General features: G+C 36.5%; 2 long non-coding RNA genes across 8 annotated transcripts in view; one reads left to right on the plus strand and one right to left on the minus strand.

The window, feature by feature from the left end:
- The window catches only part of LOC123608597, a 395,339-nt gene that overhangs the window by 81,977 nt on the left and 290,805 nt on the right, over nt 1-22,557 (plus strand). For all 4 annotated transcript variants that reach the window (XR_006717319.1, XR_006717318.1, XR_006717320.1 and 1 more), the window contains exon 4: nt 13,420-13,577. This is a non-coding gene — a long non-coding RNA (uncharacterized LOC123608597). The remainder of the gene's footprint in view (nt 1-13,419; nt 13,578-22,557) is intronic.
- The window catches only part of LOC123608598, an 86,695-nt gene that overhangs the window by 8,056 nt on the left and 56,082 nt on the right, over nt 1-22,557 (minus strand). For 3 of the 4 annotated variants that reach the window (XR_006717322.1, XR_006717323.1, XR_006717324.1), the window contains exon 4: nt 1,618-1,655. The exons of the other annotated variant lie outside the window; for it this stretch is intronic. This is a non-coding gene — a long non-coding RNA (uncharacterized LOC123608598). The remainder of the gene's footprint in view (nt 1-1,617; nt 1,656-22,557) is intronic. 4 annotated transcript variants of the gene reach the window in all.

A 22,557-nucleotide genomic window follows, 5' to 3' on the forward strand; every position in this document is an offset into this window, starting at 1 on the left:
ACAATTCTGTCACTAATCAGTTAGTCTACTTACTATTAATCAAACATTCGTTGAGTGTTAGGTACTTCCCTGGTAACAGAGGATATTGCTAAACAGGGAAAGTGTGTGATATCCAGGGTGCAGTAGCCTTCAAGAGGGATTGTTAATGATTTTTTTGCCTTCTGTTATTTATGCCCTTGTCCAGTCCCTTCTCATATTGAATATGGATTATGTATGTAATCAATAGGATATTGCTGGATAGCTGTGTGTTACCTCTAAACCTCGGTCATAAAGTACAGTGTGGTTTCTGTTCTCTTTTGGATTACTTGCTTTCGGAGACTCCAGTTACCATTTTGTATGGACACTCCAGCAGCCTTATGGCAATTCCATTATAGGAATTGAGACTTCTGCCTGATAACCAGCAAAAATCTGCCAATTATGTGTGTCAGCATCTTGAAATCAGATTTTCCAACTCTAGTCAAACTTTTAGATGACTGCAGCCCTGGCTGACATTTAACAGCAACTTCATGTGAGACCCTGAGCCAGAATACTAGCTAGGCCATTCCCAAATTCCTAACTCATAAAATCTGTATGAGATAGTAAATGTTTGTTGTTTTAAGTTGCTAAGTTTTGTGTAATTTATCATGCAGAAATTGGTAACTAGTATTAGAAGGCGTGATAAAATAAACACATAAAGTAATAAAACAATTTCGAAGATCAGAGACAATAAAATGGGGCAATATGATAGAAGGATGGTGGAGGGGCTGCTTAGCTAAGGGTGGGAAGGGAAGGCCTCTTTGAGGAAGTAATATTGGAGTTGAGGCATCATTGTTCATAAAGAGTCAGCCATGGAGATCTGGGAGGATAGAAACTCCAAAAGAGGCAGCAATAGGTGCAAAGGCCCCAAGTCAGGAAAAAGTTTGGCATGTTTGAAGGACTGAAAGAAAGTCAATTTGGTTAAAGTGTAGTCAATTAGGGAGAAAATTGAGGAAGATGAAGCAAGAGATATAGGCAGGACCAAATCACCAGGAGCCTTGAAGGTCATGGGAAGCCATTGAGGATATATAGAGAAGAGAACCATGTTCTGATTCACACCATAGAAAGATCTCCAATTGCTGTGTGGACAGCAACTGGATAGTTGTGAGTGGAAATGCACTCAGGAATACCAATTAGAGGCAATACCAATTAGAGGCACAATTGCAGTTGTGTTGAAGAGGAATAAATCACCTCATACATTAGGATGGCAGTGGTGGAAGTGGAAGAACTAGCTGGATTTGGGATATATTTAGAAGATAGGGCTGACAAGACTTGCTTATGGGTTGGGTTTAGAATGTGAGGGAAAGTGGAATCAAAGGCAGCTTGAGCTGGAGACTTGTGGTTGGGAAACCACCCTTGGCTTAACTTTTTTTTAGAAGGAAGGAAGGAAGGAAGGAAGGAAGGAAGGAAGGAAGGAAGGAAGGAAGGAAGGGAGAGAGGAAAGACAATAATTGAATCTATCCTTTTGAAATGAAACACTGGGAAATTCCTTTTAAAAGTGTTCAGCATTTTACAGCTTCAAGACATTCTTACTACTAATGACCTCACTCAAGTTCATAAGAGCATTTCTTCTTGAGAAAGGCAGCAAATGTTGGCACAAACCTGGCTGATGGGATGAACTCGTGATTCAGAAGGAGTCCCTGATGGTAAAAAAAAAAAAAAAAAAAAAAAAAAAGCCTTATTAATTGCTCTAGGCAAGTACATCGTCCCTAGCGGCAGTAGACTAGTAGAGTCTGAGTCCAGCATTAAGCCTTATTTCTTAAAGGAGAAAGTAATCTTCAGAGAAACAAATTTCTTTTCTTCAGAGAAAGAAATGTGTTTAGGATTACAATTATAGAAAAGCTCCTTTCTCTTAATTATTGTGTTTTATGAAGACTTTTAAGAGTTTTCTGAACCTAAGTTACAGTTATTGCTTCATGAAGATAACAATAAAAAGCTTATTTCTCAATTGTTACATTATTTCCACATAGGAAGTTTGGTTCTTGTAAATATTAAAATCAAAAGGCAGTTTTCACTGTTGTACTATAAAATCTTGTACTTGGGAATTAAGTATCTATTTTTAATGCCAGCATTTGCTTCTAAGAATAACACGTCATGATTTGAAAATGAAAAGGCACACAAGTCTGTGTACTGTTTATGTTTGGGAAACCAATAAAGAGTTCTATTACACTTTATCCCACAGGGAAAGACCATCATGGGTCACAGCAGTCATATTATGTTACAGTCCTGTGATATACTCTGTGTCAGCTGTTCTCACTCATTCACACACGTAGATCTTAGCTACTTAATATACAGTTATGCACATTTTCTAAAACAAAACAAAAATTCATTCAAACACGGAACAGATGTGAATAAAAAAAGAGGGTAGTTTAAAAATATTTCTGTTGCTATCAGCAATTATTTTGTCTCATGAATGGCATTTGGCTCTTGATGTAGAATGTGAATAAGGCTGGTTTGGTTACTGTGGAAGTTGGAACAATAGCAAGTTTCCCATTTTCAGTCCATGAGATCATTTATTGCAAGTTCATTATGCTTTTCAAACTATATTTTAAAGAAAGCATCAAATTGAAATTGGAAGTAGTTTATATAGATCAGGGAATGATTTTGTTCTACACATTCCCAGAGATATAGCTATATACAAATGTTACAGAAGCTTTTTTTAAATACTTTTTTTTGATATATTTGCTACTTCTAAAAAAATATATTGCTGTCTTACTAATGTCAAAATTCTCCCTTGAACCACAGTCCCACAGACATGTTAGGTTAAATAATTAGAAATTGTTTTTTCATTCATAAGGTACTATTTTATTTAAACACTATCATTAGATTACTGGAAAATTAGAAAACATAAAATGTGTTCCAGCAATTTGATTGCATATGCCAATGATTTTATAATTCAGAGTAATATAAGGAGATTTGGTAGTGATAGTACAAAATCTTTATGAATGGGGACATTTCATAAAAAGTCCATCCAAAGGAAATGTCAACCAGGTTAAGGCAAAGACAAATATGGTGATAAAAAGAACAGAAGGAATAGACAACTAAACCTGAAATAAAAAGTGTTCCTGATAGCAAACAAATCAGAAAGCCTGAAATCTCATATTAACTGTGAGTGACACTGGGCCACGTATATATCTAACTTACATGGAAAATAAGACTTGTATAACAGGATTAGTCAGAGTTCTCCAGAGAACTGGAACCAGCATGTGTATAGAGAAAGACTTATTTTAGCAATTGGTTCAACGTGATTGTAGAGACTGGCAAGCCAAAATCTGCAGGTTAGGCTGGTGGACTAGAGACCCAAGGAAGAGTTGATGTTGCAGTTTGAGTCTGAAGGCAATCTGCTGGAAGAATTTCCTCTTCCTGGGGAAAGATCAGTTTTTTTCTTAAAACTTTTAATGCATTGAATGAGGACCACCAACATTGTGAATAGTAATCTATTTACTCAAAGCTACTGATTTAAATGTTAATGTCATGTAAAAAATACCCTCACAGTAACTTCCAAATATGTTTGACCAGATATTTGAGTGCCATGGCCTAGCCAAGTTGACATAAAATTAACCATCACAAGAACATAGTAAATCAGTTGCTCTTACACAATGATGGCAGGTGTATTAACTCTTCAACAATTTTGGAAAATAATATGGCCATTTTTTATTAAGACCTTCAAAATGTGTTTAAGCATTTTTACCAGATAATTACATTTCTATATTGTAGGAATAAACCTAAATGCAGACACAAACATCATAAACCATAAAGCAAAAGATTGATAAATGTGATATATTAAAGTTAAAAATTTGGAGCTCCTCAGTAGCTCAGTCAGTTAAGCCTCTGACTCTTGATTTTGGCTCAGGTTATGATCTCATGGTTTGTGAGTTAGAATCCCACATTGAGCTCTGTGCTGACGGTGCAGAACCTGCTTAGGATTCTTACTCCCTCTCTCTGTACTCCTCCCCCACTTGCACATGTGTGCTCTCTCTTGCTCTCTCTCTCAAAAATAAACAAACATTTTTAAAGAAAGATTATAAAATAAATAATTTGTGTGGTGTAAGAAACCATAGGCAAAGTTAAAAAGCCATTGACCAGGAAAGATACTTGAAACACATGAGAGAAAATCATGAGGAACTCCTACACTCCTATAATTAATGAGAAAAATATTTAAAACCCAACTGAAAAATGAGCAAAGTTGGATAGGGCAGTTTTTAAAAGAAGACACTTGAATGGCTAACAGTCATTTGAAAAGATGTTCAGCTTGACTCATAAAGATATGCAAGTTACAATAAGATTTACTCTTCAAGCTATCAGAAAGACCAAAATTAAAATTTTAACAATGCCAGCTGTTGGTAACAGCATAAATTGGTATAACCACATTAGAGAACAATATGGCAATACCTAAAGAAACCAAAGGTAGGTATATATTAAAATCTTAGAATTCTACCCCCAGTTGTTTATAATCTAGTGAAATTCTGGCACTTGAACAAATAAATGCCCTAGAAATGTGCATATGTGTGTATGTGGTATTGTTAATAAATGCAAATAAAGCAAAAATGTAAATATCCATCAGCAGAAAAATCAATAAATCCTGATAAATCAGAATACACATTTGTATGGAAGTTTAAATAAACTAGATTTACATTTATCTGCATGAATTTATCATGAAAATATGTCAGGTAAAAAAAGTAGGTTGCAAAATTATGTATACAGTGTGATTTCTTTTATGTCAACTTTGAACACATTTAATTGAGAAAGTCAACTAAAAGTTGAAGAAATCAAAATGCTATACTATACGATACATACCTAGTAAAGTTATTTTTTAAAATATGGGGTGATAGGACACCCATAAAACTTAAGATGTTGTTTACCTTTCTCTACAAAGATTGTGAAGGAAATAGGTAGCTGTGTGTGTGTGTGTGTGTGTGTGTGTGTGTGTGTGTGTGAGCACAGAAGTGCACATCTATGTGCAAAAAGAAAAGAGAGGTCTAGGAAGACACAAAAGGGCTTTAATTGGATAGGTAATATTTTATTTCTTAAAACTAAAAAACGCTAAGCAATATGGTAGAATAATAGGTTAAGAATGTACACCACCAGGAATGAACTCTAATGTAAACTGCGGACTCTGGGTGATCATGATGCATTGTTGTAGGTTCATTGATTATAACAAGTGTCCCACGCTAGTGCAAGATGTTGGAAGTGGGGGTGGGTTGTGCATGTGAGGTGGCAGGGAGTGTATGAGAACTCTGTATTTTCTGCTCAGTTTTGCTGTGAACTTAAAACTGCTCTAAAAATTAAAGCTTCTTAATTAAAAATATGTTAACTCTAGGTGGTGGTTATATTTTAAATTATTCTTTAGACATCAATGAATGTTTGAAAAATTTGATAATGATAAAAGAATGTATTGTAATGGTTCTAGGCCATTTCAAAACTTTTATTTCATGTGTGCACATTACTGCCATATTAAATATATATATTTATATATTACATACAGTAATATATGTGTATATATATGTATATATAAAACTAAACTTGAGGATAAACATTTATTTCTGAAAAGCTGAGAATGAATTCTAAGTGTTATTTCTTGAGGATAGGACATGTGAGTGATTGATACACACATATTTATCATTCTTTATACATATATGCATACTTTGACTTCAGGAACATATTTTTTATTGCAATATAGAATATTGAAGTTTAAATATTTTTAAGTCAAATATGAATGGTGGACATGGCAAGTCTTTGCTTTGTGATCTTTTTAAGGAAAATGTATAATTTCTTAAACATTTCAATGACTTACTCTACAGCCCTTATAGAATTTTGCAGTTTGTCACCAAACCTGAGTCACTATTTCTTTCTTGCCAGTTGAATAACAATACCTCAGGATAAAGTTAAAGTTACACGTAATTGTTAGGAGAAACAGATTTCCTTTTTGTTCATGCCAGAAAAGTCACTCAGCTGTTGAATGGGAAGATTTTAAGATACTCCAGTTCAGAAGTTCTCATACTTGGCTGCATATTAAAATCATATTAAAATCTTTAGAAATCCTAATGCCCAGGCACATCTCATAACAAGTAAATCAGAATTTCTAGGAGTGGGACCCAAGGTTTTTTTTTTTTTAAACTTCTTAGTTATGCAACCAAAGATCTCTATGTTAAGACAACTAAAAACCATACTTTTTTTCTTTCCTTTTAAAGATAGATACTTACTATGAGGCTTTACTATTAGATCCCTATAGCATCCATGGTATGGCTTAAAATAGTATGGTCCTCAAAGCTTTGAACCTTAAATGAGGATTCCTGGGTCATGAGTGTGACCCATCATTCTGTTAGATTGGTCTTATGGATACTGCTTGAGTTATGTCTTCTTTTTGTTGCTAATAGCAACAGCACCAACTGTTTCAAGTTTAGGCCAAAAATAATGTCATAAAAATAGATTATTTTGAAAAAACACAAAAATATATACCCACAGGGGCTTTTAAGAATTACCAATTCCTGGATAAAACTGCAAAAAAAAAATGCAGTTAAAAACCACCAATTACTTAAACATCTGGATATTTATGACATTATTTATAAACATAATACTCAGATTTTTCATTGAACTTTTTATCATTTCATGGACGTGAGGCTTTAAATTTTCTATCATTGATTCATATTTTTGTTCATATATAAAACAAAACCTGAAGAGGGGATGATTAGGAAACTTCAAAAGGCAAATTATTCCTGGTGGATAATGTATTTCTTGGAAGCCTAGTTACTACTGTTGGTTATTATAATTCAGTTTCAGGAACTGCTGAGAGACTAGAATCTTATCCAGAATTTCCAACTTGATGGTTATAAAGTTGTATGTCCCTTACTATAGACAGGTGTCATGATATGCACTGAAGTATAAAATCTCACCTGTAGTATAACGAGGTGCTGTATATATGAACCTATCATTTGAGAAAGTGATCTTGCATCACCACAGATTTAAAGGACTTGAAAGGTGGCTAGACATATGCTGTGGTAGAACATGCAACCCCTGATGGAGTATAAATTATACTGGACAGCTATCCTGTCTTCATTCATCTATTCATTTGTTTACTAAAATTATATCTTTTGAGTACCTATGTGATACCATATTTTGTAGCCTCATATTATCTATTTTGCAACATTACTACCCTTTTTTTGGAATGAGGCATGGTATCTCCTTGGCTTCAGCTAAGGGCAAATTTGACATTGGCTAATTGAAAATCTTAATGCCTATTTGCATGTTGGCATGAATTTATTTCACAGGTTGATTAACTTCTAATCAGGAAAATAAAGCTCAGGGAACTGTAAGGGGAAAAGCACAGGGTTCCTCCACCTCTCTGTGTTACATATTTACAGATTCTTCCCTTTCATGAAAACTCTTCCCCTTTTCTGATGTGTCCCACAATCATGCTATAATTTTTTTTTTTTTTGCTTCTATTGCTCTTTGTTTTAAAAGAAGTGTTCTATCATGGTGTTTTCATTTCTTCATTAACAATTCACTTTTAAAAATTAATTTATGGGTTTTGCAAAAATGACATATGGTCATTATAAAAAGAAATTGAAGCAATATAAAAAGAAAAAAAATCATACTCCCAACCTTCTGGCTCCCTCAATTCACCATTATAAACATTTGAGGAGTATTACTCAGGAACTCTCTCCATGCATAAAACAATAGGAAGACAAATTTTAAAATGTTAGAAAAATGGGATCATACTATTTATGCTTTTTTAAATTACAGGTATTCAATTTTATATTTTTCTTATCACTTTTATTGAAGAATATTTCGTGTACCATAAACTACCTTCAGTCAACACATGACTCAATGAGTTTTCATAGTTGTGTACATTCATGAAACCATCAAAAATTGATACAACAATTTATCAACTCTAAAAGATTTCTTATGCTCCTTTGCATTCCATTCCTCTCTCTGTCTCTACCCCCAAGCAACTATTGCTTTGTTTTTTTGTCACTACAGATTTATTTGCATTGTATATAAATGGAATCATAGAGTATATACTGTTCTGTGTCATTCATGAAGAGAATTTTCTGAATATAATAATGTATACATATCAATTAGATCAACATAGTAGTGTTTTATAAGATCTGTGTCTTTGCTGCTTTTTTAGACTAGTTTTTCTATAAGTTATTCAGATAAGGGTATAAAATTCTCCGTTATTACTCTAATTCTATCAATTTTGGCTTCATATATTTTTGAGGCTCTGTTATTAGGCAATACACCTTTATGATTGCTGTGTTTTCCTAATGAATGGAATATTTTCTTATTATAAAATGTTTCTCTTTATATTTAATAGCACTGCTTGTCTTGAAGTCTACTTTTGAATTTCTCTCTGGTGTTATTTCTCTTTAGCCTGATGGATTTCCTTTAGTATTTCTTGTAGTACAGATCTAGAGGCAATCAGTTCCCTTAGAGTTTTGCTTGTTTGTTTTAAAATCTGAAAATGTCTTTATTTTACCTTAATTATTGATGACTATTTTTTGCTGGATATAGAATTCTGGATCACTAGTTTATTTTCTTTCTGTGCACTAAGGATATTATTTTATTGTTTTCCAGGCACCATGATTTCTGATGAGAACTGTGTGGCCATTTGAATCTGTATATAATGTGTCATTTTTCTCTGACCATTTTCAATATTTTATTTTATCTTTGGTTTTTAGTAGTCTGACCCTGACATACTTAGCCATGGTCTTTTTCTAACTAATCCTGTTTGGAGTTTTCTGAACTGCATGGATATGTAAATTTATGGATTTCACCAATTTTTGCAGGTACTATTTCTACAATTTTTTTCCCAGCTCCATTCTCTATCCCTTCTCCTTCTTGGACTCTAACTACCTGTATGGATATGTTTGGAATGGTCTCACAGATCTCTAAAACTCTGTTCTTACTTAGTGTAATTTCTCTATATTTTTCCTCTCTCTCTTTTCTCCTTCTCTTCCTCTTTCTTCTTTTCCTCCTCCTCCACCACCCTCCCCTTCCTTCTCCTCCTCCCTTTCTACTCCTTCTCCTTCTCCTCCTTCTTTTTCTTGATTGAATGATTCTTATTGATCTTTCTTCAAGCTCACTGACTCTTTCCTCTGTTTTTCACATTCTGATATTAGGTTCTTTGAGAAATTTTTAAATTTCAAATATCGTGTTTTTCAGTTTTAAAATTTTCCATTTAGATCTTTTAACCATTTCTGATTTCTTCTTAATTTTCCTATCTTTTCACTTATGAGAATATGTTCCTTTACCCCACTGAGCAAAACTGTAATAGCTGTTTTGCATTTCTTGCCTGATAATTCCAACGTCTGGGTCATCTCAGAGTTGACATTTTTTTTTCCTTTTCAGAGTTGACATTTCTTGATTGTCTTTTTCCTTGGCAAGGGGTCATACTTTCTTGTATGGTGAATAATTTTGTATTGTGAATATTATATTATGTAGATTCTAGATTCTGTTATACTAATTCAAATATATCAAAGTTTTTGTTTTAGTAGGCAACTGACTTGGTTAAACTCAAATTACACACTTCCATGTCTACAGTGGTTGACAGTTCAGATATCACTTCAGTCTTAATTGTAAGCTGCTTTCTGTTTGTTCCATAATGTGTAGTTCAGAGATTAGCCAGACTTGAGCTGAACTTAAACATGGAATTTTGGATTGTGCCTCTCTGGCTCTCCCTTTTCTTAGTTTCCTTCTTGCTCTCTTTTGCTTTGAGGCCTCTTCTCCTGGTGTAAGAGAAATGGGAAGTGTCTCTATAGGAGTTTTAACCATTTTTCTAGGTATTTAAGTTTGATTGTCTCATCATTGTTGACTCTGGCTTTTGAAAAAATTATCTTCTGTTTCACAAGTATAAATTCTCATTGTTTCTGTTTTTCCCCATCTGCTGTTTTCCCATAGTGATCCATTTTACTGTGTGCATTGCAGTTTCTGCTAGGGTTATATGACAAAACTTAGAGAGTGATTTGTGTATGCAAATGTTGTATGCAAATACACTAAAGGGTTTTCACTGGTACCAGATAGTTTTTAAGCCAATTTCTCAGAAAAGGGTTTCTGTGTTACATGGTTTGATTTAATTCAGACTACACATGTGTGTGTCTCAGGCCTGCTTTCTCTATTTCTCACAGATAAATATTTTCTACCCATGGATCTGGGAAGTTGGCAAGCTGTCTCCCTGCTTTCCAAGTCTAGCACTTTTCCCGTCTGGCACTTTCCTAGGGCCTGGTGGGTGTAGCTTTTCTCATATCTGTTTCACCTACAGGGCAGCCCTTTCTGATTCTAGGCTGCATGTCACAAATTCAGTGCCAGCTCCCAGTGACCTTGCTAGGACAAGTGCTAGCTAGTGTCCAGCCAATTCTTTAAAAATTTTTTTTAATGTTTATTTATTTTTGAGAGAGAGAGAAAGCAGAGTGTGAGCAGGGGCATGGAGGGTCAGAGAGAGAGAGGGAGACACAGAACTCAAAGCAGGCTCCAGGCTCTGAGCTGCCAGCACAGAGCCCAACGCGGGCTCGAACTCACAGACCGTGAGATCGTGACCTGAGCGGAAGTCGGGCACTCAACCAACTGAGCCACCCAGGTGCCCCCATCCAATTCTTTTGTTAATATTTCAGATTCACCTCCCTATTACCAGTCTGACCTTTTAGTTCAGTTCGTCTACAGATTTAATTTTATAGTTGTGGGTTATTTCTTAGTGGGTATTTCACTCAGCATCTTATGCATCCATATATAACTTGAAGTCCCTTTTCTATTCTTTCCTCTATTGATGTTAATTAATGAAGTGACATTCATCCTTTTATAACCTTTTTTTTATATCTAATATTAATTTTTGTTCCCACTACACTCCTCTAGCCCCCAGTCCGGGCTCTTGCCATATCACACTGGATCAGTGCATTCAGCTATTAATTCCACTCTCTTTTGCCATTGTGTCTCTAACTCCAAACCTTCTTAGATACTGCTGTCATAAGTTTTGTCATAAAGATTGGCTTTGATCATGTCATGTTGCTCTCCACAGAAGTACTTAATGCCTCTTCGACACCAAGTCCAAGTCCAAAGTCTTGCCAGCATAATATGACTCAAACATCTTTTAAATTCATCACTGCTCTTAGCACAGATTCTAGATTTCAGGTGAAGTTTCTCTACTCACTGTCCCCTGAGTTATGCAACTTCTTCTCACTACTACTTCACCTTTGTTCATACAGTATCCCCACTGTGGGAAAATGTGGGATGCCTGGCCCCAATTTGCATATTTTTCCAAATAATATTTTTCCTTTTAGATAAAGTTGAAGACTCTCTTCCACAGATTCTTTGCTGTGATTTTAGTCTATGTAAATTCTAGTTCTATTCATTACTTTTGCAGATCTTCTGATGCTTGTCTTGGCTATTCATATTCTGTCTCTCTCTCTCTCTCTTGCTCAGTATGTAAGGTCCTTGAAAGCCAGAAAGGAGATAAGAAATATTAATGAAAATTTTATTCATAAAGTCTATTCTTTGTAGTTGCAAAGTGCCTTGCACGTAAGTATTTTGTGATCTAGAAAATCAGAAGGCAAATTTTGATGTGAGAAAAAGGGATTAAAAGGGACAGGAGATACAATCATAGTTGTCACTAAAATCAAGAAGAACTGGAGACACTATCTTGGGAAGAAAAAGTGCTGAAAACACCAGCCACTTGATTTTTACCTACTTAATTAGCCATTGTGGTTGGAGCAAATCTCAGTAGCTCCATGAAGGAATTTTCATTTAAACCAAAACATAACGAAACAAACACCAAAAACCTGGGTCAATGCTTATGTAACTGATATTTTTAAGGATCATAAATTATAACTTCTTTTAAATAGCCATCACTTTTGCTAATATTATTTTCAACTTCTGTTACACGAAAGACCAAGCAAATAAATAAGTATATTATTAGAATTACATTATTTAGATAATACATTTATAAATTTTATCTACCAATTTCTAATCCTTGGTAAAACACGTAGAATTTCGGGGCGCCTGGGTGGCGCAGTCGGTTAAGCGTCCGACTTCAGCCAGGTCACGATCTCGCGGTCTGTGAGTTCGAGCCCCACGTCAGGCTCTGGGCTGATGGCTCAGAGCCTGGAGCCTGTTTCCGATTCTGTGTCTCCCTCTCTCTCTGCCCCTCCCCCGTTCATGCTCTGTCTCTCTCTGTCCCAAAAATAAATAAACGTTTGAAAAAAAAAAAACACATAGAATTTCTTGTTTGCTGAACACTGTATAAAAAGGTGCCATGGGGCACCTGGGTGGCTCAGCCGGTTGAGCGTCCAACTTCGGTTCAGGTCATGATCTCAGTTGGTGAGTCTGAGCCCCACATTGGACTCTTTGCTGACAGTTTGGAGCCTGGAGTCTGCTTCGGATTCTGTGTCTCCCTCTCTCTCTGCCCTTCCCCTGCTCGTGTTCTCTCTCTCTCTCTGTCCTAAAAATAAATAAACATTTCAAAAATTTTTAAATAAAAAAATTGCCCAAGATTGTGACTGACCACAAGCTTAGTATTGGTGTACAGAATGATGTGGCAAATAAAAAACATTAGATTGCACTGAGGAATTCATACTTAAGATATGGGGCAATGGCCTCATGTACCCCACTAAGGACTGTGATCCTACTGGGTGCTTTAAAAATGGTAATTGACAAATTATAGAGTATTGAGGAAAAAGACAGTTTGATAAATGTGTTGGTAATATTCTCATCACAGAAATGGTGAAAGGAATTTAGAGAGAATTAATTTTCTGTTTTGTAGAAGAGGGAATAAGGTGACAAATGTTCTTCAAAGATACAAACAAGGACCCCTGTGGGGTCTTTATATAGAGAGGTAGATTTCAGCTCAGTATGGCCGCTCTATGGCAGACATTGTGATGTTTGCCAAACATTCAGTTCCTCCCCTATATTTTCTGGTCCTTTTAAATTTAGACAGTGCTTGTATCTTATTCTGACCAATGAAATGTGAGCAGAAGAGATTGACTTCCAGTGTGTGACAGTAAATGCCCTTGATTCTCCAGTTTCTCTCCACCCCATTAAAGAAATGATCCATAATGATACCAGCCACAAAACCCTGCAGCCTTGTCACTCTGTATGCAACGAATGACTGTGCAAGCAGACACCTCAGAAACCACTAGCACCACATCCCTTGCTCTCCATGAAGGACTTGTAGCAATATACATATTGTTCTTTTAAGCCACTGGGATTTGTTAACTGAAAATTAATATAAACCATATTTCTCAACTGTTTTTCATCAATGAGACTTTGAAGACATTTTTTCCTAGTCACTGCCCACACCTCCCAACAATGAAATTTTAATACCACAGACATATATGTTTATGTACATATATTTATACAAGAATAGTAAGATTTTGGAGGCTCCCCCTTAATAATCATTCTTCTGTCCCCTAACAGAGTGTGCAAGATATAACCTTGTATCTTGGATGGTTCAGCAATGGAGTGGATATCTTCGAGATGAACTTCTCGTAACAGGAAATGTTCATTCAGATGCCAGAAGGACATCAGCCAAAGACACTTAAATGGATGCTTTTTAGTGTAGGAGCCTGAACTAGGTAAATTCTTGTGTTCTTTAAAACTCTTATATGACTTCTTCCTTGTTCCTATAATATTTTCCTCTGGCTTCTCTTATTATAAGCTACATAGTTCTTAATGTTTCTACATTATGTCTTCTTTTTTCCTGTGCTTTGCAATTATAAGTTTTTTTTATGAAGCAACTATTTTTTCCCTCTGTACATAACTACTTCAGTCTCAAGGTCCGCTTTTAACTCATTTATATAAATTCCAAATGTGTTATTCCAGCACTGACCTCTCATTTGAACTCTAATTCCATATCTTCAGGTGTTCAAAATGTCTCTGCTTAGGTGTCTAGTTACTGCACAATGCCCTCACATATGGGAGCCCCAGTTTCCCTCCCAACTCACTGAGATTCACTGAAGCCATGATCCAGTAGTCTAGCATGAGTGTGGTGTTATGAGTCAAGAAACACATTTCATTGGTCAAAAGTATTTCCTAATGGTTGGAATAATTTTCTTTTGGTCATTAAACATAATGAAATATGTACCATTGCACATAAATGCTTTTGAAAATCCTGTTTTTCCCCCCTCTCATCTACTTTGCCTCAACTCTGTGCAGTTACTCCCAAATATTTCTTTCCCCAAAAAGTCCTTCATCAGGCTCTAGGTCACACACTAATCTCTCCTCTCCTACTTCTGCATCACAAAAGTCTAAATTACTCTTTAACAATAAAATATCCCTCCCTGGAGAATGTGGAAGAGAGAGAGCCTGAACATTCACTGCTAGAAATCTCTTAATCAAGGAGGGGTGGGGGGAAAGATGGGAACACATATATGTAAATCTTGCCATTTCACATTACTTATTTCTGTCACTTGCTGTTGACAGAGTCTGGTCCTATAATCTAAGAGTCTTTTTAAGCTCAATTTTTTTTATTAAACTCCTGGTGGACACCTGTTGGGGTGTCTGCCTAGCACATAAGGACTTCCTTGTCTGCTTCCTTCCCTCCATCACACTGATGGACTCTTGTTAGCCCATTTTATATGACATAATCATACAGGCCCTGGTCACAGACAATTAGAATCAGATTCAAACTGATCAGAATCCCTTCCCAGGGAATAGTGAAATATGATTGAGATGCTCTCTCTTTCCAACTGGATCTATAACTTGTAAGCTCAAAACTGTTTGTACTGGCAGATGGTAAGAGGAAACACCTATACCTCTACAGAACCTCCAGACCTCCATACCTCTGCAGAAAGGGCCAAATAGGAGGTCCCATACACTTGGGGTGTGTAATATTGTGATCTATAATATGAAATATATGTTTATTTTTCATACTTATTTCTGGCACAGAGCATACAAAACTTGGAATTCCTTGAGTGATGAGAGCAATAAAAGTATCTTGATAATCATAACAAACCCCTTTTAATCATACCTGGACTTATGTTAATGAGGTGACTTTTGAGAAGCACATAAAGATGGCTGGTTGCCAGGGAAACCAACCTTGTGTTTGGAAGTTTGGAGCTTCAGCCCCATTCCCTGCCTTCCCAGGAAGGGAGGGAGCTAGAGGTTAAATCATGGCGAATGGCCATTGATTTACTGATTTATGCCTATGTAGTGACCCCTCTATAAAAACCCAAAAGGAGAGGATTCAGACAACTTCTGAGTTGGTGAACATGTGGAGATTTGGGGAGAGTGTTACACCTGGATAGGGCATGGAAGATCTGTTCCTGAGTTATATCCTTTTATAAAACTGCTAATCTAGTGAGTGAAATGTTTCTGAGTTTTTTTTTTTTTTTTAATTTTTTTTTTTTCACCGTTTATTTATTTTTGGGACAGAGAGAGACAGAGCATGAACGGGGGAGGGGCAGAGAGAGAGGGAGACACAGAATTGGAAACAGGCTCCAGGCTCTGAGCCATCAGCCCAGAGCCTGACGCGGGGCTCGAACTCACAGACCGTGAGATCGTGACCTGGCTGAAGTCGGACGCTTAACCGACTGCGCCACCCAGGCGCCCCTGAGTTTTATGAGCCACTCTGCTAAATTAGTTGAACTCAAGGAGGGGAGTCATCGGAACCTCCAATCTATAGGTGGTGAGTCAGAAGCACAGGTGATAATCTGGGGTTACAACTGGTGTCTGAAGTGGGGTGTGAGGGGCAATGTTGTGGAACTGAACCCTTTAATCTATGGGTAATCTGTGGGATCTGATGCTGTCTCCAGGTAGATAGTGTCAGATTGAGTTGAATTGTAGGACACCCTGATATTATTGGAGAATTGCTTGGTAGTATGGGTAAAACCTACATATTGGAATGGGTTCAGGTTCAGAATGAGACAGTCCTTTCATGGGCTTTGGGCCCCATTTACAGAATTTAGGGGTAAACTCAGGTACTCATTGCAGACATCTCCCTCTATAGTCTATGCCTCTATCAGCAGTGGTCAAGTGGAAGACCTAATAATCTGGATTGTCCTTTCAGATCCTTCCTTTCCTCTCATAAAGACTCACAGCTTTGGGACACCTGGGTGGCTCAGTCTGTTGGGCAACCAACTTCACTCAGGTCATGATCTCACAGATCGTGAGTTTGAGCCCCACATTAGGCTCTGTGCTGACAGCTCAGAGCCTGGAGCCTGCTTCGGATTCTGTGTCTCCCTGTATCTCTGTCCCTCTCCCACTCACGTTCTATCTCTCTCCTTCATGAGTAAATAAACATTAAAAAAATAAAATTAAAAAAAAAAAAGACTCACAGCTTTGATGGGACCATCAGGAAAAATCTTACTATCTTGGCCTATATTCCACTGTTTATGTCAACCACCACCAGAAGCTCCTATGGCTCTGTACCTCCCTTTCTAACTCCATGTCCTACCTCCTCTCAATATCTAAAACCCTTCCTCCATGCCCTATAGAACTCTTGGTTGGTAATCACTATAAATCTATGTCCCTAACCTATTTTCTGAATGTTCTCTTATTCTTGTTCTGACACCTGGTTCTCCTCTGAGGACATGTTTTCTTTCATAGTCCTCATGCTCCAGGTCTGGGAGGGAGAATAGATATCCTTCTTGCTCCTTATTGCTACTTCCTGACCCTTGATCTTCTCTCTTTCCTAGAAATTTTGGTACTGAATTTCCCATCATGTTCTACTTTCCACTCCTGCAGTCATTGACCAACCTCTGGGTCATGCTCCTCCTTTTGTAAAAGACCTTAGCTTCTGAATCACTGCCCTTTTCCAGAACATACTCCTCTTATACTCCTTGCTAATTTCAAAATCCCAACTCCATGGCCTTTCAGAAAACTGACCTCTTCATTAATAAAATACCTTTTTCTAAGTCTTAGTTTTCTCTTATCAGTAAAAGAGATACAATAATGACTTCTTTTCAGGGTTGTTCTAAGAATTACTAAGTAATGTTGAAAAAACACACTGAGTAAAAGCTACCTGAAGTCAAATCTGAATACAATACAATCTGAATACAATATCAAAATGGTTATTTTGATAATCTCTATTTAGTTTGGAAACTATGCCTTACATTCAATCTCATGCAGAAGCCTAAAATGCATAAAAGTGGAGCTGCTTTGTTGAAATGGGGTGGGGGTGGGGTGAAAATGGGAAATTCTAGGAGTACAACCAGCTCAGCCTGGAAGTGCCAGCACAGAATTTCTAGGGCTTGGCCCAGAACAGTTTGAAACCGCTGAACCACAAGCCATTTTATCCTTTATCTTTTCTATGTATGACCCACATATCAGTGGAAATCATTTACCCAAAAAATGTACTTTAGTGCTTCATAAACATGTTTTCACAAGAGGAAAGCTTAACATTTATTCCTTGGCTATCACCAATAGTTAATAAGTGAAAGCTGGTCATGTGATAGACTTTTGGTATTTTTAAAAAACTTTTAGAGATGATAATATATTTAAGTTTTCTTTCCATAAACTTTGAAACAATCTTTAGAGATTAGTGCTTGGAAATGTTTGTCTCTTTTGAATGGTTATACTTCCTCTTGTTGGATGATCATTATGTAATATATTACGCTTTGTTTTTTGCCTTGCCGGCAAAATCTGTACTAGCTGCTCTTTGCCCTTTTTTTCCCCTGCTATAGCTATCTCAATATCTCCTTTATTAGATGATAATATTTTATCCTGATAATTATAATAGCATATATATGTATATAAAAGGCGAACACCTTCAATTCCTTTTGGCAATAGAAAACATCTGGATAAAAATTAACATGATCTGAATAATGATGTGTAACTATACAACAACCATAACTCAATTTTGTTATATATTTACATTTTTAACTATTTGCACACATTTAAATTTCAGCAGGTGAAACTATTGCTTAAAATATTTCTTTTAATGTTTATTTATTTTTGAGAGAGAGAGGGAGACAGAGTGTGAGCAGGGGAGGGACAGAGAGGGGGGAGGCACAGAATCTGAAGCAGGCTCCAGGCTCTGAGCTGTCGGCACAGAGCCCGATGTGGGGGTCTGAATTCACAAACTGCGAGATCATGACCCCAGCCAATGTTGAACCGACTGAGCACCCGACACCACTATTGCTTAAATTATTTTATAGCCTTTTAGAGGAAGGTACTCACTGAATCAATTGCATATCCTTAGAAATTACAGAAAGCCTAATGTTTTTTACAAAAATGCTACACTTGGTCAGTCAACAAAGTGACATTTTGATAAGAGAAGAGAAGGGGAACAGGTTAGATCTATTCTGTTCACTTCGGGGTAATATTATTTTATTTTAGAATGTTTGAAAACAGGTTCTAGTTTTGTAATGCTTAATGTTCATTTCAAGAAAAAAGAGTAAATGTTAACTTTTAGGACAAAGTGCTAACAAGCAACAATCAAAACATGTTATTATTAGATCGGTTAGAAACTACAAATTCTCATAACTGACAATTTGCTGCTAACATGCAGTACACTGTAACACAAATTAGTAGTATTATAGAATAATTTTATATGAATCTGTCTTTTGGTAGATTTATTTTAAATGGTACATTTAAAAAATACGATTATGTAATGGATAGCTTTAATTTAAACCAATTGCTATGTAACCATTACTCTAAACACATTTCCCTTTCCAAAAATATTCATAGCAAAACCAAAAAAAAAAAGTATAGAATTTTTTAAAAGATGGGCACTGAAGTTTGAATTTTAAGAACAAAAAGAAAAAAATTAAGTTTGACAAACAGAAATAGACATCTAAGAGAAAAATTCAACACCTGAAAACAGATTAGACTATAAAAACTGTCATTGGTAATGGATTGTTACTCAGCAACATAGTACGGCACAACAATAACGAACTTAACACCTCCATCAATAAATAGAGAAAAAAATATTTGGCTTTAAATGAGAAAGCAGAGGAGAAAACTTGACCTTTTGTATTTATTTGAGTAAATGTATATTTGGCACATTTCCAGAAAGACTTTGGGTGGGAGAAAATAATTACAAAGAGGCCTATGTTTAAATATCATGGTTGTGACACACACTGACAAACACCAGGCCATCTAGCCTGTCACTCTCCCAGCTGAAAAAAACAAAGCAGAGACGTGAAGGAAGAGTGGCATGTCCGTCAGAACGCACAATTTTCTGGCTTTTGTCACTGTGTCACACATTGTATTTCTTTTAAGATTTGCTTTTATATTTTTATACAAACCTCTCACAGATCTGGGGCCTGTGACAAGCAGTCTAGAAAATAAAAAAATAAAAACAAAGACAGTGGGGAAATTCTAAAATGTATCCTTTAATCAATCATATTAGGTGATGTGAGACGTGTCAGTGTGGGCAGCATGCTAATGTTGCTGTTAGGGAGACAGAGGAGCTGAAGACTCCAACCTTTAATCAGCTACACTTTCACGTTTTTGACCTGTCTGAAGTCAGAGCTGAATTTTTACAGTTTACTTCTATCTCAATATTTCCACCATCGTTAACTGGAAAAAGAGTGAGAAACACCAGGTAAAACATTTCAAAAAAACCTACAGCACAAAAAAGCATGTTTGTCCATTTTGCCAAGTGTTTTTCCAAATATGCTAAGAAAGATTGTCTGACCCAGAGCAGTATGACTTTGTCACTGAACATCAAAGGGTAGAAGTGTCTGCTCTGGAAATGACATCAACCATCACTGAAACACTTTTCAGATTTGATTGTTCTAATGCTCCTTCTCTAGCATAAAGACTCTAATCCATCTGATGAATATGAGCCTCAGAACTTCTCTGGAATTTTTTGGAAATAGGGGATCTCCTTCTTCTGGATTTGCTGGACTGTTGGATGTAAAGCCCGGATCTGCTGGTCACTATTTTTGCCAGTGCATGGGAGAAACCTATCTGCATATTTAGCATAGAGTGCTGTGTACACAGTCAGCACTTAATATATACCCAACTGAACATTCCTGGACTTTGACCTAGGAAGCTGTGAATTGCCTGTCGGTGACCTAAGGGCCTCAGTTAGACAAATCACCTGCAATAACCGCAGCAGTTATGACCATACTGACAAGTGACAGAAGCAAACTCGAACTAACCTAGGGCGTTTACTCTCTCATGGTTCTGAAGACCTCAGATATTGGCAGCCAGAGACCAGATCCATGTCGGCAGATGCTGTTATCAGCAACTTCTTTTTTTGTATCTTTTGGTTCTGCTTTCCTGTGTTTCCCTCTTCATCAGAAGAGCTGTCTTACAGCGGGGATACTGGGGCAGGAAGGAGGCTGCTGGATGTCACTGACCACCAGGCACTGCAGTAGCTGGGCAACAGAGATGTCACAAGTGCCACAGGAGTTGAGGCACTCTGCTACAAAGTCCCTGGCTGGGAGGGGAGGGTTGCTGGAGGAAGCTGCTGGCTGGTAAGTGCTGCAGACTATCGTGGCCTATAAAGCTGGGCACTGAAGATGCTGTGAGCACTGCCTAAGCCTCGGGCTGAAGAAGCCACGAATGCAGCAGGAACCTGCTGAGTGAGCCTTCTGGAAGCGGGAAGTAAAACTTTTTCTCCTGAAATGTCTCTCAAGCACCCCCTCATAAAGCTTTAGGGTCAGCTGTCAGAGGAAATCATTTAAAGGGCCCACATTCATTTTCATAGGGCAGGAAAACGAGGTGAGTCTGAGGCTAAAAGGCAAGAAATAGATAACCAGCAGAGAGGCATTGCAAAGCCACATTTTTACTTTGGTGCTATAATATTATCTCAAGTGTGCACATCTTAAATTTTCTTCATTTTCCAAGTTTCTTTTCTTGTGGGATAGTGACAACATTTAATCCCACTCCTCAGGCAGTGCATCAATGATTCCAAACATCCCTTGACTAGCTGGGAAGGAAAAATGAGAGTAGCATGGGTGGATTTCAGAGACAGAGATCGAGTTTCCAGCCAATTTTTGTTTTATAAAGTAGTTTTCTCAATCACCCAAGGGAAGTTATTCATACTTTGCCATTAGAAAAATTGATTCTCAAAAGGTTAATAACCGTTGCCATATGTTTACCTCAGCACATGGTGAAGGTTTATTATTATATATTTAAGCTTGGGGACATCAAAACAATGATTCATAAACATCTAAAAAAAGTTTTTAAGTATAACTTATAAGCTTAAGTGCACAACTTGATGAATTTTTATAAATTGAACCCACTTGTGTCACTCATTCTCAGGACTTCATAAATAGTTAAGGTGCCAGAAATTCCTCTGAGAATCTAAAGTAAGTTGAGGTCTCTTCTTGAACATGCACAAACATGAAGAGTTTAGCTTGACATTGCTTAGTTTTTACATAACCCTAGGCAAGATCCCCTACACAAAACACAAAATGAGTTTTTCCTTCCTATTGGAATAGAATAATCTACCCATTACACTTTAGTTTATTCGTCCAAAGAACAGGGAAAAAATACAGTAAAGTACAAATCTCCCATGGCTTTTTAGAATCACTACATAATTTATGTGTTTTACATTTTAACTGACAATGTATATTAAATAATAAACTGGTATTAATTATATTCCCAGATTAAAAAAGTAATGGATGTTTTTAAACAATAAAGGTATCAATATATTTTTAGTTGAACACATAATTCTCTTGGAAGGTGTGTGAAGAAATACCTTAAGTTTTCTATATGGGATTTTTTCCTCTCTTTCAATTCCACTTTAAACAGTGATGTATTAATCATGATATTCTTTGGAAGGGGCTAATCACAGGTAGAAATGGTAACATTATTGAGGCTACATTTATGTTCTAAATTCTGCAAATACTTGGATGCAATTGGGCATTTCCAATTCAAGAAAGTATAGTTCATTAATCATAAACAGTTACTGTTAACTGGAAGTTATTACTTTGACCACCAGATGGAGCCAGTATTGTTTCAGAAATGGAGTGGATCCTGACATTTTCATTTTTCCCCACTGTTTCTCAATCCAGGAGTTAAAATTTGCTTTCGAATTTGATCAGGGACTTCAGAACTACTACTATTGATTGAATCTATTCTTGTTAACTAATAGCTATTTCCATTATTTCCTATAAGCAAACACCTAAATTTGAAGGGATTGTTTTATATGACTTTTATGTCTCTTCCCAATTTAGAATTCTCTTATACATTCTGGGAATGTTTTAAGAGTACCATTCAAATTCCATTATGCTACTTAGAAGGCATTCTTTGATATTTCATTGTTTTTTGATATTCATAATTTTGGCAGTCAATACTGATGTTATTTTATGAGAATTTAAGGCATACATTAGGGAATAAAATGGAGAGAAACAGAGATAAGATACGAAAGACTATTTTTTTGAGAGAGAAAGAGTATGTATGCACATGTGCAGGGGAGGTTCAGAGAGAACCTCAAGCAAATTCAACACCCAGTGTGGAGCCCAACGTGGGGCTCAGAGTTACAAACCGGGAGATCATGACCTGAGCCAAAATCAAGAATTGGTGGTTAACCCACTGAGCCACCCAGGCACCTCAATACAAAAAGACTCTTAATGCTATCCATTTTGAAAGTCTATTGAATGTCAATGCAATGGAGACATCTCCACAATGTTGAGTGACTCAGTCCAAGAGAATGCA

Source organism: Leopardus geoffroyi, chromosome B2 (assembly GCF_018350155.1).
Source record: "Leopardus geoffroyi isolate Oge1 chromosome B2, O.geoffroyi_Oge1_pat1.0, whole genome shotgun sequence".
Classification (NCBI taxonomy): domain Eukaryota; kingdom Metazoa; phylum Chordata; class Mammalia; order Carnivora; family Felidae; genus Leopardus; species Leopardus geoffroyi.